Source organism: Atractosteus spatula, chromosome 13 (assembly GCF_055471065.1).
Source record: "Atractosteus spatula isolate fAtrSpa1 chromosome 13, fAtrSpa1.hap1, whole genome shotgun sequence".
Classification (NCBI taxonomy): Eukaryota; Metazoa; Chordata; class Actinopteri; order Semionotiformes; family Lepisosteidae; genus Atractosteus; species Atractosteus spatula.
The window spans coordinates 37,684,055-37,704,676 of NC_142718.1; positions in this window are offsets into that span (position 1 = coordinate 37,684,055).

A 20,622-nucleotide genomic window follows, 5' to 3' on the forward strand; every position below is an offset into this window, starting at 1 on the left:
TTGCTCATTTGGTTGCTAGTAGCTACATTATGTGGGGATCCCATCTAGCTGTTGCTTGAGACAGGCCAGGGAATTATCTTTGACAGCATGGCTGTGTAGCCTGTTCCACACTCACACAACCCTTTGTGTAAAACATTCCCTTTGCTGGATCCCTATAGGCTATTCCACTTATAGCGCTTTCACATCGTAAGTATGGGCTCAGGTTAAAATAAACATTTATTGATTTCTAGACATGTCTTGTTGCAGACAAATATTACATGCAGGCTATTTGAAACACATTTGCATAGACAAATCCCTGGGCTGAAGTTCCTGATACCAGGCAAAAGAACAGAAAATGAACCACAATTTATTCATTATTAGTATTCTGTGGGTTAAGAAGCTACTGAAGCAATTTATGTGTCACAGACATAGATACAGTATGATACAAAGAAAACAATACTTGAACTCAACGCCTGCAACAGGAAGGTGCTGCCTGACTCAGAACATCTGGATCACTCAAGGCGACACAGCTGGAACCCTTATTGGAGGCAAAAAATCGGGTTTTAGGATTGCCCTTTGAAAAAAAAATCACAAAAGCCCAGAGATTTAAATCTTCAAAACTGCAAAAGTGTGGTCCTTTCTCCATCATTTCTATGGTAGGTTTATTTCTTAAGAAAATTGTGCATTTGGTTTAGTAAAAACTGAACAAAAACCCTATTATTGCTAAATATTCATGCTTAAACAGAAAACTACCATTTCAGATGAAGTGGGCTGACAGGTGCGAGTTAGACACAAACACAGACACACAACTATACATTTATGTTATGCATTTTATGCATTTATGGGTGTGTGTAAATGTGTGCATGCATGTATTACAAACTGTATACAAATGAAGAAATGGGGGAAGTGTTGTTCTGGAAATGCATGTTTTAGAGAGCAGTGCAGTGCCGCTTTGCTCTCAATGATGTAACTGTACAAGTACTGTTCATCCCATATGCCTTGACCAAAAGTTCAAGTTACAACTGCAAGACATTTTTGGAATACTGCGCTGTGTAGACCATGGATAACTGTTTTAACACAGGCAGCTATATGTGTGGTCCGTGGAATGTGATCTGATCACAGTGCTCCAAAGGAAACTAGGGATTTTATATAACGTTTAACGTTATGGCACATCATGCTATGCAAATTGACAAGTTTTCCTTAGCATCACCACGCATATTTAATTATATTTTCCATCATTCCCAGGAATTATTCATCCTGTCCAGAAGGGAACAGGCTCTGTACACGCTAGACATTTTCAAACATCTGCAATAAAAAGGGCATCTTGACAGAGACTTAATGCTTGAGCCCACATGCACTTGTGTGGAATGCAGTAAAAGCAGAAAATCTTACTAACACTTGCAAACTGATGTGAAGTTTCACCCAGTGGCACCCGATTCTGGAAGGAAGTTTTTGGTTTCGTGTAGGCAGTAAAACAAAGAGTCATTGCTTCTGTTTTTTTTTTACTTGAAAAAAAGTTTCAGATATCTCCTATTTTTCTGCTATATAATGTAATGAGTAAACTGTATTATCCCCTACCCCCTGAACCACATACTGAATTGTTTTTCAAAGAGACTGTCCAGATATAAAACGAACACTTCTCCCACCACCATGTGGATTATTTTTGCATTACATACAAGTTCACAAACAGTGTGACTCATTTTACCCTGGATTATGTGCATTTTAAGGATAGCTATTTAATGGCCAATATGTATATCACAGTTATTCAAATTTTATTTTTTTGTGGTTGATTTAGGCTTTAGCTGATTATAGTGATTAAATACTGATAATATGTATTTTAAAAAATGCAATAAAATTTCAGAATAGAAACCATAAAATCCACAAGTGAGTGCGTCTGTGCCACCATAACTTTATCTATAAAACGTGTAAGACCAAGATGTCTGTAAAATATCGCTGAAGGAGTAGACATGTGCCATCCTTAAGCATGATGGGAATAAATTCTGACATATATCTAAATAAACGACATGCTGCATAAGAACTAGTTACAAGGACAGCACTGGAGAGCCAAAGGCATCTAATTTCCCTAGATGGTTGTATTTTTTATTCCAAAAATCTTGGTTACTATGTTGTTTTAAAAACAGGAGAGTAAGGAAACAGCAGAATACAAACAATTTTACAGAATTAGTAAACTCATATAGTGTTAATAATAATAATTATATATAATAATAATATTGACTTTTCTAGAACTTCCTTATGTCCACATAAGTGAATAGTTATTGTTTAGCAGTGTTTCTATGACGCAAAATGTGCTCAGCCAATTATGAGCACTTCTAAACACTAGACACAAATACTTTGCCTATTTCTTCCTCCCATGAACATTTGTTTCACTTCATTGCAGCTTAACTCCTATGTAAATGGTTATAACACATATCCCACAGATCAGCTGACATAAAGCTAAGACAAGTCCATTATACAGATAGGGGGTTACTATTAATGATTCTGTGCAGAGAATCCTGACTAACTGCCAAAAGGATTTAACCGTTTCCAGTTCTGAAATTCAGCAATTGCAGTCATATATACTTCTTATCATAAAACTGTTGATTTTGATGATTACATGTGTCAATCATACAGGGTTTTCAGAAAATGAGCAGTCAAGGAAGAAATAGGAAGTATATTTTCACTTAGAGTGTATCTGAATTCTTAATTCTGTGCAGGTTCCTTCATCGGGTTGTTGCAGAGAAATATGTATGTTTCCACTCTTATACTTTCAATCTTTCAGTCTCTTATACTTTCGATCCAACTTGTAAAAGTATTATTATTTTTAGAATAAGAAAGCTAATGGGATTTGCATTCCAACTCAGCCTGCATATTTTAAAAATATTCCAAATTTTATACATAGCAGATGGTCCTTAAACAAAACAAGCAGCAGAAGCTGCAAAAGAACAGAAAAAACGGATGTATAAAATCATATATTTCCTTCAAACAGATGAGATGAAGTGCAGATGTTTGTGGATGAGAGGAGCTGACACAAGCAGCTGGTTTCAGAACTTTGATGAAGCTGATGTCAGTCCACGGATGGCCCCAGTAGATGTCACAGCATGATTAATTGAATCTGTTACTCATATTTTACACCAACCAAAAATACAACATTTAAGATAGGAGAAAGTTCTTTTGACCAGGGAAAGGAGATAGCTACAGAAACACTTCTGTAATGTCTCGTTTCAGTGTGTCTCTGCATAGACAAACCTAGACCTTTTAGTACCATGACATTTCCTCATCAATCTTTTTAAGGGTATAAGACCAACATGCTTGCCAAACTCCCCTAGTTTTGTCCACATGGTTTCCAGTAGTGCTGCTAATAGCTTTCTTATCTGCACCTGCAGTTAAATGAGCCCAAAGCATAACCGGGTATGACCGACTAATAAGTAGCATGGAAAATACATCTATTGAAAATCACATTTAAAAGTCAAAGGACTGGCATGGTCTGTATGGCAAGAGTTATTTCATTACTGAATACATTTTCTTACAAAATGGTGGAGTGGGGAAGGTTCTACTGATAGGAATGTGTGATACAAAGAGCAAGTGTCGAGTCTCCGTCCATTTTCTTCTCTCTTTCATGCTCAGTTTACAATCAGCAGCTGTTTACACTGGTGTAAAGAAAGGTGAAAGGCTTTCACACAGAATATAATCCTAAAATAGCTGTACAATTATTGAGGCGAGTGGGACAAAAGCCTCATTAACAACACTTGCAGTAATATCTACATATTTAGTGGGCAAACGGCAAGCTTTTTTCCCCATTTTTTAAAAGCTGACTGCATCATTTTCTCACACGCAAGCACGTTGAACTGACATATGTACAGCACAGTGCCTTGCAAAAGCATTCAATCCCATCCTACCATATTCCATTTGGTGAAATTACCAAATGACATACAGTATACACATGGCTTTAAAATTAATATTCTGTGCAAAAACTGAATGCTTAAACTGAGGAATTCTAAGGGGAAGATATACTGCAGTAAATGTCCACAAAAACTGCAGGGAAAAAAATGAAATGCGTAGATTGAATACTTCTTCTTGAACACGACTTGTGAACTTGGTATTTGGTGGAAGTGCCTTTGGCAGCAATTGCAGCCACCAGTCTTTCTAGATAAGTCTCCGCCAACTTTGTACACTGGCTGTGTACAATTTCTGTCTCCTAATCTTGGCAAATTTGATCAAGTTATCTTAAATCACTCATGAAGAGCAGTTTTCAAGTCACTCTACAGATTTGCGACATGATTCAAGCCAGACCTTTGACTGGGCCCCTCAGGGACACTTACTTCCTTATTCTTAAGCCACTGCAGTTTATCTTTGTCCTTGTACTTTGGGTCACTGTCCTTCTGAAAAGTCCATTCTCATCCCAGTTTTAAGACTTTATCACTGAAACTGAAAACACTAAACTTCCTCTAGTACTTGCCTACACTATGCTCTGTCCATTTCTCCTTCAGTCCTAACGAGATTTCCAGTCCCTGTAGAGAAGTAGCCCCACAGCCAGAGGCTGCCACCACCATGCTTGACTGTAGGGATGGTGTAGACTGGGAGGTTTGCTGTGTTGGGTTGTGCACTAACTCTTAGCATTAAGACCAAAAATGTCCAATTTGGTCTCCTCTGACCACAACACCTTTTGCCAAATTTTTGCAAGATGACTCTAGCACTCTGTTGCAAATTCCAGTCAGGAAAAGAGCCAGGGCTTTGACTATGCCATACAGACCTGCTGGGTAGAGTGATCATGAATCTGAGTGATACTGTTGACTGATGCACATTTTTCCCATCTCAGTCATTGACCTCAAAGTACCACAGTAGCTACTCAGACGTCTGCCCAGACTTTTCCTCTTTGCCCAGCTGATCAGTCTGAAAGGATGATGTGTGGTACGATGTATCTTCCATTTCTTGATGATTCCACAGACTGCTCATGGGGATGTTCAGAGACTTCAATGTTTTTAAAGTGCTCAAAAGATCCTTAGACTTCGTGGCTGAATCTTTGCTCAAAATTCACAACCTGACCAGGGAACCTCAAAGAGACAGGTGTTTTTCTTCTAAAGCCATGGCAATCACAATTACTGCACGCAGAAAGACCACTGAAAAAGATTGTGGGGTTCGTTAAGGTAACCGTCTGTGCTTAATTTAGGGTTGTCTTTGACTTTTCCATTTTCCTTTCACTTTAGTTACTCTTTCTTAGGCAATGTACATATTTGTGTATGAAAATAGAACTGTACTAAAGAAAAATGCTCCTACCTCACTCCTCATACACACATACTGTACAGCACATTCTGCTACAGAATCATCATATTGTTGACTGCTGTCTTGTTGGCAAGTGAGACAGGACAGCAGCCCCAGTGTGACAAAAGGACACCAGTATTGTTTTGTCAGTTTGTCCCTAGCTGAAACACATCTGCCTAAGGAATAGAGATGTCTGGATCCTTGTGTCAAGCAGTGTCAGACCTTATTTTGCAGTTCAGAATATTATCAGACTGGAAAAAGTCAAGTTACCTTCCTGTTTTGTAAAGGCCCTGCCTGTATTGCTATCTTACAACTCTATTATCTCATTATTTGATAATATTAATATATTATTTATATTGTATATTATTATTATTTTATCAATTTATATTATTGCTATCTTACAACCTTACTATTGGAAATTTTTCAAATGTAACCCCACTTCTTCCTCTTAAACTCACTTTAATTCCCTTATGTTTGCCCAAAAGCTAGATGCCTTATTAATACTGTTCATCTTCAAGCAGCTCTAAACACTGTTTTCATTTCATTAAGAAATTATTTTTCACGTCTTTCAGCGTATTGTCATCAAAAATACAATACATTAGTGACAAATCTGTCAATTTGCTGATAGTTCTAATATGAAAACACACATATCCATGCATTTCCTCATTGGCAGAAAAAGGCTCTAAGAATAAGACATAAGTTCATTTTTTTTTGTTTTTCCTGCCAGATGTGCAGATTGCAAATAAAGGTTTGCTGGGCCACTGCTCTTTGAGCGTCCTTTTAAATATTTCGTTGTTTCTCCATTCTGGACATCACGGTATGAACAATAGCCTCTTGCTGTAGGAAGCACTATTTGCAATTCAATAGAGGTGAATAGAGAAATGGGAAATATGATGTGCACTGAGAGGCATATAGAGAGAGCTTTTTTTCAGTCACAATGGCATTATCTTAAAAGCAAGTATGAAACGGAGATATAGATTCTGCATGCATCTGCTTGCACCTCAAGTACAAAAAGAGAGCAGAAGACACATGAAGAGAGGAAACAGCTTAGTGTGTAAAAGGAAGTGGAGGGTAAGATGCTGTCCTGCTTAGCTTCTGTCCATGCAGCCTGCTTTGAATATGGTGTGATTGTGTGGTATCTGGAATATTCTGGACATCAGACAAAACCCCACCAACATATAACTTGTTCTAACAACCCCCACTGGTTTAAATTAATTCTGTAATGACTAGGACCATATAACTCCAAGAATAAAGCAGGGTACTCGTAAAATATCTGTGCCTAATACTATCACATCATCATGTTAAAAGTATCATCTCTCTGTCTGGACCTAATCTAACTTGTCATCACAGAGGTATTCCAGAAACGCATCATGGACCTTGACGGAGGCTTTAGAGAAATTCAGAAATTATCGAAGAAAGTCTTGTTTTCTTATTTAAACAGCAGCAATACTACATGAGAGACCAGGCCATACAAAAGGGACAGCTTTCCGTAAACAATGTGAAAGTCATCTCTTGTGCCTCTGAGCTTAACTAACAAGAAAGAATGTTTAATAAAGTTCTATAGGAAACCCGACAGCATCCAGAGAACTGCTGCTCTGCATTGATCTGACTGCTTGTGTTATGTTATCTGGCATAACAGGCTCCTCTGACTAAGCCTTGAAAATTGATTGCTGATCTTTTGCTAGCCAGAAGTAGTTGAGCTTGATTGTGTGTGAATTTTGTTTTATTAAGTGAGGAGAGCAGAATGGCAGTGGTGATGAGGATAGAATTGTATTAGCCACATCACTGTGTTCCTACAAGTCCTATTGCTTTTGTTTTGAAGGAGAAAAACAGCTTAGGTTTTCCTCAAGGCCATCAATGCACACAGGAGCTCGGATCTGAGATGGGGAGAAACTTGAGCTAAATGATGCTTTCATGTGTTTTTTTATGCTCAATCCAGTTTTGCAATTTGGTTCTGTGGTGGAATGACATGACAACACGTGTTGTGAAGCACAAGCTTCTAATCCATGTGTGGGAAGCTGGGAACGAAACCACAAAAGAAATACAGGACAATCAGGCAACTGAAATGCATGATGGGCATAGTGTTTGTCCTGCCAAACGCCCTCATAATGGGAGACTGCCATTCTCTTATTTCCTCTATCCTTACATCGATCTACAAAATTCATATGTGTCTTTGATTTCCAATGTGTTTGTTTGTTTTATAGTGGAGGATTTTCAGAAGCCACGAGTCGGAGTGCAGTTCTTCTTTTCTCATTTAACTCGTCTTTTAATTGCAGTTGATCCATTAGGTCAAGTGTCTTCACTCTAACAAACCCTTATCACACAGCAGCCCGCCTTTAGCACTGGTACCAGCACACACGTAAAATTGTACCAAGACCCAACAGAAAATTGGCCCTTTTATCGAAGAGTGTTTCCGTTATATTTGTAGATGTTCCTGGAGAGAACTGGGTTCTGAAATGATTGCCAGGGACCAATAAAACTTTAGGAAAGTACTAAGAAAAAGGCCACATGGTAAAGGCCACATTCATTCAAACACCTCGCTGCATGCTTTTAAAACTTAGGTGAGCTGCAGTGATGTCTGTTTTGCAGCACGTTCCCAGACAAAGCCATTGAGGGCTTCAGGGAAGCAGGTCTCTGTCTAAGAATGCTTGCCTTTAAACCCGAAATCACCCAGATTTCTAGAAAGTTAACACATTTTATCAGCTGCACTTAATCTTGTGCATGAGAGGCCAGATATGTCACATTCATTATGTTGTCAGTTCGAATACCCAGGGATCCGTTAGAAACAGACGCATCCTGTTTTGGGAGTGACTTTGTTTCACAGGGAGAAGAAAAGCTTTTTGGACCACATGTCTTTTTATTCCCATGTGTTATGATGTTTAACCTTTGTATTTATACTGTATGTATAAAAATTGATCAACATTTACAGTGATAGTGATAGGAATTTGCAGACTTACTTTTATTACTGCAATTAGTTGTAATAGTATAGATAGAGGAGATGTTTGTCAAAGATCAGGTCTTTTAATGTTGTAGTACCAAAACATGTACTGGAAAGACAAATACTGAAAACTGTAAAGGTTACCATGATGATTTGAGACATCTGGACTATTTCTTTATTTGGTTTAATATTTGACAAATTTCAGTAGGAACGGGTTAGAATCACATTGCAACAGAAGGTTGTCTTCGGGTGAATGAGGTGAATTTAACAAACTTTTTACTGCTCATATGTAATAGTTCTCCGGGGATACATTGTGAACATTGTTGTGTTCCAGCAATTCCAAAAGTTTTTAATTTACGATGAGGGGAAAATAAAAATAGTACAAAAAAAAGAAATCTGAACAAATTATAGCCCTAAAGGCGCAATGGTCTCCGGTCAGAACATTGCATCTTCCAGACATTTTCAAACAATCGTCTTGCATTTTCCTGCTGATCAATTTGCTGAGCTTTTTAAGATATGTTTTTATTTATTTATTTTAAATAATTTATTTGTTTTAGATTTTTCAGCTGTTCCATGATGCACAGACCTTACAATTACACGTCAGAGATAACTTGCACATGTACTTTATTATTGATTTCAGGCATGACAGTCACACAAATGTCAAGCCAACATACTGTAGTGTGGTGGTGACTCATCGGACAGCTCTGATGAAAAAAGTCGAAAACAGGAAAACACCACTAAAAAGGTCATATAGTATATCCCTTGCTGCAAGATTAGTCATGTTCACTTACTGTACCTGCAACTTGAAAACAGCTGAAGGCTACACAACAGGGTTTTGCACTAATACTTTGCCAACATCACTCACTGTTCTGATCACATAACAGCTTGTTGTTTTGAGGAGTGAACATATTGCATTAAGCATGCAAACTCCTTCCAGAATGACAGCGAGTGAGTCGACGAGCCAGATAAATAAAGAAGAAGCACATTATAATTTAAAATCAATCGGAGAAAAAGCCAAGAGACAGGGAAAAAAGTTGGGATGAATTTACCTCGTTAGCAGAGCGTCTTTCTCTGGGCCAGTACTGAGCCTCACCCCCGTGCTGCTCGCTGTCCTCTCAGCGATGCAGAAGCAGGGAGGTGTCAATCCCTGTAGGTCGTGACTGCCGAGCGGTACGCCAGCGAACTGGAGCGCTCTCTGCCAGCTCTTCTGGTCTTTGGCTCTGGAAATCACGTAAACAAATTGAAAACATCATAGGAACCAAATTTCCACACTGACCTTACTTTAAAAAAAATACACTTGGATTAAAATGATTTGCTACACAGTAAGAGTGGCTTACTATTAATATTGAGTAGGCTGTATGCTAATAAAAACAAAGCAGATATTTTGTGGAAAGATAAAAGTCGAAAGGGGACATTATCCTTCATAACATTGAAAAGAAGTAGAAGCTGCTTCTTTATATAGGTCAGTATAATTAGATTTGGAGAAATATTATAAACTTAGTAAAGTATGTAATTATAAAATGAGCAAATCAAACATTACCTTTCTTTATTCAGAATTTGTATGAAGCTGACTTGTTAATCACATTGTTAATTGTTATTGTTAATCTTTTTAATCACATACATTTTTATTACTATTAGCTTTATTTTTTATTCATTTCTGTAAAGCACAGGTACAACTGACTACATCCTTTAAAAAAGGCCAGTAAATTAGACAGTGACGCAAATCCCTGGTATAAAGATATCTGAAGGCTGAAATCCCCTCGGTTTATTGCAGGCTTAGTCTTATCAAAAGTATATTTACTGCCTCTTCAAAGGCACACCTGCAGAAACTTTTTTTTTCTGGATTACTGGCAATGATGGTAAGGTATAATGCTAGGAGATTATTTTCTATTGCAATAATTATATTAAAACTTTCTTTAAATTGAATATGATTGAAATGGCACAAATGCTTAAAGACTTTTTATTTTTAAATGGGAAGAAACTGAAAAAGAAAAACTTTTTATTTCCAATAAATCCTTTACCTTCAGAAGTCCCCAATTCAATATCTACAGTATACATTTTCACATTTGCGTTGGATTAATATATTAATTATGTTTATTTCGTTAAATAGGCGACTTGGACTACACGATTGATTCAATATGAATACTGTGCATGTGAGGCCTATTGAAGCAATATAGGTGATCCACTCAGGTATCACACTGATCTGTGGATCTATTGCTCCTGAGGTAGCAGGGCGGCAGGGTAGCCCAGGACTACGGAGAAAAACAAACGGCTGGCCTTTGCAAATCTCTTTCAATACCCAAGAAAAAAAGGGCATTTACTGTATGCTAAAAGCTACCATGCCAGGTTTTCATCACAGGTAGTTAGCGAGACTGAAAAAACTGCGAGCAAACTGACAGTATTGGTAACCTGTCTGTGAAGTTTAACAAAACAAAAGCCAGCGCCTGTGTAATCGCTATTATCAGCTTGTGAAAGTGTGAACATCCACGATATTGATGGAGAATGGACCCTGCTAAAGTGTTAAACGGATTGCACATTTTGTCATTGAATATCGTTTCCAAATTACCACAGCATGCATTTTCAAATCCCTGTCTAAAAGTAAACGCGTGAAAATGGAAACTAGTACTGTGCTGCGTTTGAAAAGACTCTTCAGCGATAATAGCCCTTCATTTTCCTAAGGAAAAAAAAAAGATTTTAAATGTTTTCTTGACAAAAGCAAGAAATACAAATATCGCGTAGCTGCATATTTATTTTCGAATCACAAGTAAAGTCTTTGTGAGGGAATCGTACTTTTTACTTAATCTTTCTTAACGTTCACTGTAGTGATCTCCTGAAATGAACTGAAGACGCCGGTGAATAGGAATAATAAGCGGTCTTTGTTTTGGGGTAGCAGGTGTGTGTGTGTGTGGGTGGTGGGGAGATTGTGTCTAAATATTCAGAGCAAGAACATGGGTGACGACTACAAAAGAGAAACGGACAAAACTCATCATTAGCAGAGTGTTACTTATATTTTCCGTGTAATATACTGTAGCATGATATATAAATCTGGGATAAGAAAAAGCATGGAAGATCGAAGACACAAAAAAGTAAGACTCCAATCATCCCCTGTACAAGTTTTTGAAAGTTGCAATCGCCTTTTTTTTGTCAACAGCTCCATTTAAACTTCCTTCTGAACTACGTGGAGCACTAAGTCTGATGCACGTTATTACCGTAGTCCAATAGTCATCCCCTTTAAATCAAGCGGATGTATGTATCCCTTTCGACATTGCATTGTTTTGCAAGTCCTTAGAAAACGTTTGTTGTGAAAACACATCTGATCCCATTACTTCTTCTCTGCATCTTGTCCTCCGGTCGATATGTCTCTCGTTACAAGCCAAAGCGTTTGGGTCCACACTAAATTAATTAACAAAAACGCACCTTCGTAGTTTCTTGGATCCGCCTTGAGATGCGCTATTTTGGATCAGAGGTCTCAGGTGGAAACAATTAAATAGGCTCCAGGAAACAGCTTGCCTGTTAAAACGCTTCAATCGGTTATGAAAAGATTGAGGGAGACAGCCCTGAGTTTACAAATGCGTTTAAAAGTTGTTTTTTTTGCTTTAGCGCGCAGAAAACGCAATAGTAACCTCACTGTTAAAATAACAGTATGATAATAACTTTTTAGTTATATTAATCAGCTCTATATTATTGAAGCGCCACGAATAGAATCATTATTTAATTACTGTTATTATTAATTTCGATGGAATCTGAACTGAACTTTAAAGAATTCAGGACTGTGAAGACAGTAATTAATAATGACTTCTTCCGTATGTTATTGCGTCTCTGTCTCGGGCTCCCTGCCATCGCGAAGCTTCTGAAGAGACTGGTACATGTGTGGTCTTCTGAGGAAAGAGGATCTGCTGAACACCTTGCATGTGGTTCGCATCAAACCGCTGATATTAATAATACACTTTAGGTGCACTTTGGTATTGCGAAACGCCGAGGACCGTATGGATGTCCGTTAGCAAATGATTGAGTGTTTTTGCGCCCTTGTACTTTAAGGAGCACAGTAGAAAAGTGGCCTAGTATATATTTTTGAATTATTTTGTCTAATTTCTGAACGGTGCCATAGTACTATTTAAAAATGAGAATTAAAATTGTATGTTGGATTTTCTTCTTGTACCACAAAATGGAGACTTGGTCTTCAGAGCTCTTCAGATAAAAGGAGTTTAATAGGCTACTTATCAGAGAAAAAAAAGGAACTATACTTAGGGTCCACACACTCATTTCTACTGATAAGTAGTCTCGGACAGACAGTTGTCAAATAAAGTATTGAAACCCTGTACTGAAATTTGTTAATTCAGTAGACCATCTTAATTGCCATTCTAATTGTTGGTATTTATCAATAAAACTAAAAAGGTGAAATTGCTTTAAAAAATATTGTACCTAATTACTGTATTAATAATACCTCAGTAGTGCAAAGGACTGTGTATTCTTCCTGTCTTCAAATTCATGGAGGCATTTTAATACCTTCAATATGTAGTGAAAAGAGATGATACTGGTCCCAGCAACTGTCATTTTCTCTCGTCAGGAGTAGATATTTGGGTATAGATAGTAAGTTTCACATTATGAATTAGAAAATCAAAGCTAAAAAATGCATAATCCCAGAGGTTTATTCACCAAATTCAAGGTAAATTTTGATACTAATGTTTGCTGTGACATAACTCTTACTGCTACAACCATTACATAAATTAACATTCAGAAAGTGGTGGAATTAGGCAGAGTTTAATTCAATAATGGTTTAGAAAACTTAAAAGTTACCTTTAAGATTTTTGTTTTATTATTTGTCGATTCTCTGTTTTTCTAAAGAAATAAGTATTTCATTACTATAGCTCTTCTCAAGCAGAGGTATACCTTCTGACTGTGTGCTATTTGTGTGCCTGTGGGAAGCATAGCAGTCAGGGAAAGATGCTGTAGAGATTCTTGTGCTGTAGAAGCGGTCAAAGGAATTATATTACTACCAATCTGACTGGTAGGAGCGTGGAAAAACCATCACTTTCTATAATTATGTATAAGGGCTAATAATAGATCATGATAGCAAGGCGTTCAGAGGGTTTAATGGATTAATTGAATGATATAAATTAAATTGACTATTTTTCCTGCACAGTTTCATAGGAGCCACTTCACATGCATTTGAATCTAATTACTAATTAAACATTTCTTCTTGCTTTAAATTGTGTCGGATCTAAGATTTAAATTTCAAGAAAAAATGTGTCTGCAGTACATTTGATTTCTGAAGATCTCGTTATCTCTTTTTAATCTCTCCCACTCTCTTCTTAATTCTCGTGCTTTTTAAGGAAACGTTCAAATGTTTATTTTCTTTGTATTTTCCTTTCAGTTTTGAAACTCTTTGTTGACAATTATAAGTAAATTACTATCATCTCACTGACTTAAACAGCACTTTAGGGAAGAGTCCTGAGTTGTCTTTGTCTTTTTCTTTGACCTCATGGGATGGGGAATACTATGGTTTGGGAATGTTTCCTGAATTATGTGCCTTCTGCACCAGTTAGAATAAGTGAAAGCCCTGCTGGTCCTCATTGAAAACAAGCAAGTCAATTATTTAACACTGAAAAGAATGAGGTAGCATTCTCTATAATTTCTTAGGTGGTAAGCTCCGAATACACCACTTTCACATTTCTAGCTCCAGGTTCTGCTTTTTTATGGTGTTTTCAGTTGTACGGGGTGCAAAGCAATCTTAGGAGACAGTAAACGTTTTGCACACGAAGCAGGCACTTTTTGCAACTGTAGTGATGTTGAAACCTGCAAATTAACAGAGGAAGCACAATCAGAGCAAACTGGTGTTTCCTTTGCACTGTCACACAGTGGTGTTGTGGGACTTTGCTCAGTACAGGCTGGTCGTATAAACAGTAAAGATGTGCAGCTTGAGATTCAGGCTCCTTTTCATTAGAACACCAGGCGTATGTTTTCTGAGAAGAAGCAAGTACTGTAGCTTCTTTGACTGTCACTGCTGGCTTGCAGGTCCACGCAGAGACATTGTTACCATATGCATAGGAATGGAAACTGTTGTATGAGCAGTTGTAGTGACACATGGAATTCCTTTACAAATGCCCCCACCTTCATGCATATTTCAGTGGCATTCTTCCAGTTTTTCCAATGTCTGGTATATGGTTTGTAACGGGTTATTGTATTTGTGAAAAGATGAATATGCACACAGTGTGAGGCTTGGAGCTTCGGAGAGGCTTGTGCTGGTCCCAGTCACACAGGACAAGAGGGCAGCCAGGCAGTCTATTTTCCACACCCTCGCAGTCTACAAGGACACCATTTTTGCTAAATCACATTTTTTTAAAGGTGACCTATCATCTTTGGTGAACTAGGCTGCATCAGTCAAGCCTGTTTACTGCAACAGCATATTCTCCCAGGCATCCAGAATGAAAAAAAGGAAGCGATTTGGAAATACAGCTTTTAAAAACACCATGTAAGTCAATTATTATATTTGTGTTATTCAGAGAACTACAAAAATTCTTATTTCTGAAAAGTTCAAAATTTTCCAACACACTTCCATCAATACATTTCATATTGTTGCGCACGTCTGATAGTAATCCATCTTCTCATTATCAGAAAGCTGCTCATTCCTCTTGTAGGGTGCTGTAATGTGAAAGCACAGGGCACAAGGCAAGTCACGCCTAGCCTGCAAGTGATGCCAGTCTATCACAGAGCACACACTTACAAGTACAGCTTAGCAAGACCCCAATTAACTTACCCAGTTTGTCTGTGGAAGGGAGGAGGAGCCAGAACATCTGGCAAAAACTAAGACCAAGACCAAAAGAACATGCAGACTCCACCCAGACAGTGCCTCCTGTTGGGAATTGAACCTAAGAGATGTGAGGCAGCACCACCAGTGCTGTGCCACTCCACTGCCTAATAATGATTTCGTTTACTGTCAACTGGTTTATGTTTGAAATCCTTGTCTAAACTGCGTGATTTGGCCACTGAAGTACTACAGAATGGATTGCATATCAGTGCAAAGGGGGAAGGGGGGCAGTTTCAGTGTTCTTAGTATGCAGGGCTAGCCAACCTTAAAAAGAGACATGCTTTATGCCTTTGCTCATCTCATAAGGGGAAGACTGTGAAAATGACAGACACAAAGCCTGATCTGTATGTATTCCACTGAGGCTGTAAAATCATGCGTGTTTTGTTGCAAATATCTTTTAGAATAATCTCTCAAGAATAAAAGAAAGCTCATGAAAAAATAGCCAATTCCCCAGTCCTTGTAGAGATCTGGAAACACAGATGTTAAGGAGCTCTTTCACAGACACTAGGCATGTTTTTATAGCATTGAGCCAGATGTGTGCAGTTTGTCCTGTTTACATTAGAGAGAAGTTTACTTAGTCAAACATGAAATCAAATAGATACCTTGCCTAGATAATTATATACATCATTAAAGTCTATTATTTGATGTAAAGTAGAATGTGCATGATTTTTACAGAAATACTGTAAAATCTGTTTTTTAAAATGACATTACATATGTATTATATTATTCATATTAATATGTAGTAATTAAAAACTACTTGTTATGAAAAAAACATGTTCTGTTTTGGAATGTAAAATTAAAAAAAATGTAATTATGTGTATTAATTCCATAATCAGTAAAGTTTAATGATAATGCCCTTTCTGTTAAATAAAATATCAACAGCCATCTCCTCATACAAGGATACGTGTATATAATATATCAAAAAAAGAAAATAGTCTTATTCTAAAGTTTTAACAAAATGTCCTTGAGATGCAGAAATAAAAATAAAATCCAAACATGAAATCTTTAAATTAAAGATTTTTAAAAACTGGCAGGGTTAAGTTTTCTTTAAGATCATATTCAGATATTCAGTTTTCTAAATTGCCATGAATAACTCTAGTGACTTTGTAATGCCACATATATGTGCTGTTTATATGATTAAATTATGTAGATCACAAGACATTTCAGTATTAATATTAAGAATATTGTTTTTGGCATGTCTGTGTGGGTTGTTGCCATGGAAACCTCAACAGGCACAGGGATTGTATGTCAAATCTAACTCTGAGGCACAGCATTGAAAAGAAAGACATTATTAAGTTATTTAAATTTGAGAGAATTATACCTGAAAATTATCAACTGAAATACCTGAAAACTCAGATCAATTTGTCAGATATGACATTTTACTAGGGTTTCATAAATATGAGTTATTTATAATTTATAAAAGGTACATTTAGACGAAATTTTTTGTTCACAATAGGTATAGAATTTTGTTTTAAATGTTAGTTTTATAGTTTAAAAAAAGTTTAAAAGAAAGACGTTTGGCTGTAGGATTAAAACTTTTGCTTTTGCATTTAATTAACTCCTGTTTTCTCCTTGTAAGAAAATAAAACAGTAAACGTTTAGAACTGATGCAAATCTTTCAGGACAATTAAAGACTGACTAAATACATTTAAATGTTTGTTTTTACTTTTATTTTGTATTATTAAGAGTCTGTTCTTTTTGTTTAAAAAAAGGAGGTAATATGAACATGGTGTATACGTTTAATACAATTTAAATGAAAATGGCCCATTGTCTCAGATAGTGAACTGGACACAAGCTACATGAAGTACCAGTCATATTCATATCTAGAAATTGATTAGAATATAGTTCTGCACATTTAAATTGTCCAGCAATTCTGTAAGTATGAGTTACGATGTGTTCTGGGGGAAATTGCTAGCTAATTTAATTTTTCATTTCTAAACTAAATGTGCAAGTAACCTTAAAATGCTGCCAGCTATGAAATCTGTACTATGAAAAGTGCCCATTGTTTGTCTTCATCTTGTTATGCATTAAACTGTCAATCACAAGATGGAAGATGGAGTTAAGACAATTAATTTACAAAGACCTTAAGTAAATGCTTGCAGCTTATTCCTTGTCAGAGGCTGAATTAAAAATGTGACGGTAAAGTACTTTTTTAAAAAGTTGTGCAGACATGTGCTTTTGAGCCTTATGTGGATCTTTATGAATGTTTCATGACATTAAAACCTCTGCAAGTGAGAGCTATTGATCTCACAGGAAGAAGAAAACAAAATACCTGTCTAGCTAATCAACATTGATCCTTTCTTATGGTATTTTCTAATTGCTAGTGAATTCCATCAAAAATCCTATTTACACTCTAAGTAAAAATTAAGGGCTAATCATTTACTTTAAGTCAATCAAGTGTGGAAAAAAGGAAATCTTAAGGTAAACAGAGCTGGTACAATGTTGCCTTGAATTTGCCTCTGTGCCTGTGTATGCATCTGAAGGGATTACAGTCCAGCTGCCTCAATTTAACCTACTGGGATAGTTTCACAGCAGGTAGCACCATATTGCTCGAGGTCAGCACAAATCATCTGGACAGCTGGAAGCATGAAATTTTTCCAGGCTAGGACAGATGACTTCTCAAAACCTTTCCTGCCCTCTTGGTCCATTTCTGCAGACCACTTCAATTTTTGCACTTGTTTTGACACGGCGGTATGGCAACAATGTGCCTGAAAAGATTCAGGTGCTCCAAAGCTGTGTCATCCCAGGCATAGTGCTTGAGATAGGGCCCTACTTCCTAGGACTGGGAGGCTCTTGAAGAAAAAAGTTCTTTTTGAAAAAATAATGTTGCAGTTAACGTTTAAGTGAGCTATGTACTGCAAATAACTGTTTCTCAAATAAGCTCGCTAATTCTTCTTTTGGACTTTCTTTTTCTGGCATTTTAACGCAGCACAGGTGTCTTTTGGTGTTAACATTAAGTCCTCAACTGGAAAAGTGGGATCAAAGTTAAACCACATGTAGTGTTCCGGAATAAGTGAAGTGTGATTAAGCAGGAATTTTTTTCTCCAACGCGGGCTGCTCTGTAAGATCTCAGATTATGTTGTATGTCTGCGGTCTGAGTAGAGCCCTTTTCCAGGTGGATTGCTCAAGAAAGTCACAAGAGGTTAAGAGGACGTGCTGAGCTCACTGCTGAGGCCGGCATGTCAAATCACAGTGCTGATGTGCCCCTTCTGGTCAACTACAGGTGTTTCATAGACATTTGTCTATTCAATTTATTTCAGCGTAAAATGATTGACATCTGCAGAACCTTCGCTTGCTTAAAGCCATTAATAATTGGACATTTTTGCATTTTTCAACACAGTCAGTACTCTAGGACTTTTTTATGAGAAAGCTTTTGCCTTTCATTTTAAAGTGGCATTACACAAATTAGAGCATACATCCACAAGGTGTCCAATGCAATTATGCGGACTTGTGATTAAATCCTTGCAGGATTTTTGTGATCCAAATATTAGCTCTTTCAAAGGGTTACTCTTCATACCAAGAGAATTCATCTGCAGCCCTAATTTAAATCTGATCAGTGGGATTTTAAACTTGATACCTAAGATGTGTCTCAAATGTTCAAACTGGTGACATTTAATAACAATAACACTTGTCAGCTGGAGACTAGTGAAAGCATATTCATTCCAGTATTCTAAGTAAGCGCTATCTATCCAGGAATATTTTCAAATACTGTATACTAATTTTGTAAAAAAAGAATGAAATATGTATGGTTTGTAAGATATATTGAATATATTTTCACCCCAAAATAGTGAAATGTAATTTTCCTTAAATTATGTTTTTCACAGTAAGAAGTACAAAAAACACAAAAGGGTTATATTTTAGTTAGCATATAGCCGTGGAATTTGACCATATCTGTATGTGCCTTGTTATCAAAGCAGATGCAATGAATTTAAGAACGACAGGCAGACACTGTATTCATCATTACAAATGTAAAAAGGGTGTTTTGGAAAAAAGGTAATGAGCTGATGAAAGATACTCATGAGATATACTTTAACAATCAAAACAAATCACTACCAGATGAATCTTTCATGTGTGCAATATAATACCAATTTGACTTATTCCTACATTTCAACATTCTCTACATTTTATTTTCCTTCTGGAGACTGTCTGGACCAAAAAAGTGGTTATATTTAAACATCTTTGCATTTCAGGATCTACTATTAGGAAATCCTATTGAAAGCCGGACTAATTCTTACTCATCTTTATTAATTGCATACAAATTGGGTGGATTCCTTGTCTGTAAAAACATCCTGTCTCTGGTCATTCAAATCTTCCTTTCCAGCAAGTGAAAAATCAGGGACAGTAAATCTGTATAACAAATTCAATTATCTTCCTTGCTCTATCAGTCTTGTTTAATTCATTTGTTGTAAAAAACAATCAAGAAAAGGTTAATAACAGTGTGCAACAGCACGGTATTTGAGGTGTTTCAGTACAGTCTGTTGTGTTACACCTTTTTCTTGGCTTGGATTTGAAAGAAATGGAATTTAAAATAAAAGTCTGGTAGGAGGTCAGACCCTAATCTCGCCGTCTTCCACCTGCCTTCATATCAATCCCTCATCCTTGTTTAAGAGGGGGATTCCAACAATCCCTCCTTTTGGATGTGTTGTAGTTCTCTTCATCCAGGTGAGTTACTCCAATAAAGATCACTATTTGCGCCTCTTCTCTGCTTTTATTAGAATTTGTCTGAATTACTTATGGAAATAAAATGTATTAATATTTGTAACTGCAAACAAATATTTCCCTAGAATTGTAACAGTATAAAAGGTTAAGCAAATTGATTGATTAGATTTATTTAAATTTTGTACTGAATGATTCTTCTGTTCTCTACCTTGAGTTCTGTGCCAGTTGCAAACATGACTTTCTGAAATTATAGAGCAAATTTTAGATTTTGAGCATCATGTTACCAGTTTCTTTTTGGTTGATTGTTCATTGAATGTGTGATAATTTTTATTTATCTGAAGCCATGTCTAACTCCATAATTTTGCAGTGTTACTATTACTGTGTCTCAATGTGTTATGCTCTCCAGCCCTGGGAGGAGACCATTGTTCTGAGCACAGACCCCTGAGGAACTCCTCCTTTGTGAGATGCACATACTGTACAGTAGGTGTCCCTGTTCCAACACCATTTTGTGAGGTGGGCAGGCCTAGAATATCCATAAATCATTTATTCTGTATAAGTATTGACAACCTTAGGAATGATAGGTGATATGTTTCTTGGTCATTATTTTTTAACTTGCTGATATATTTTAGAATATTATATATTCACATCACATGAGATGAAAAACAAAATATTTCCTACTTTATTATTATTATCTCTGTGATGGACTGGTGTCCAGTCCAGGGTGTATCCTGCTTTGTGCCTGTTGCCACCCTGTATTGGATAAAGCAGTTAGAAAATGGATGGTTGTGTGGATTTTTACTATCTATTCAATCATCCCTCCATCCATCTTCAAAAAGCACTTAATCATAAGAGGGTCATAAGCCATCCATAACCAGCCAGACCATAACCCAGCTGGCAGTCCTTTTGCATGGTGTACTAAAAACATATTAATGCACTGTTATAATGTATAAACAAACCTGAATGTGATAATTGTACTGAT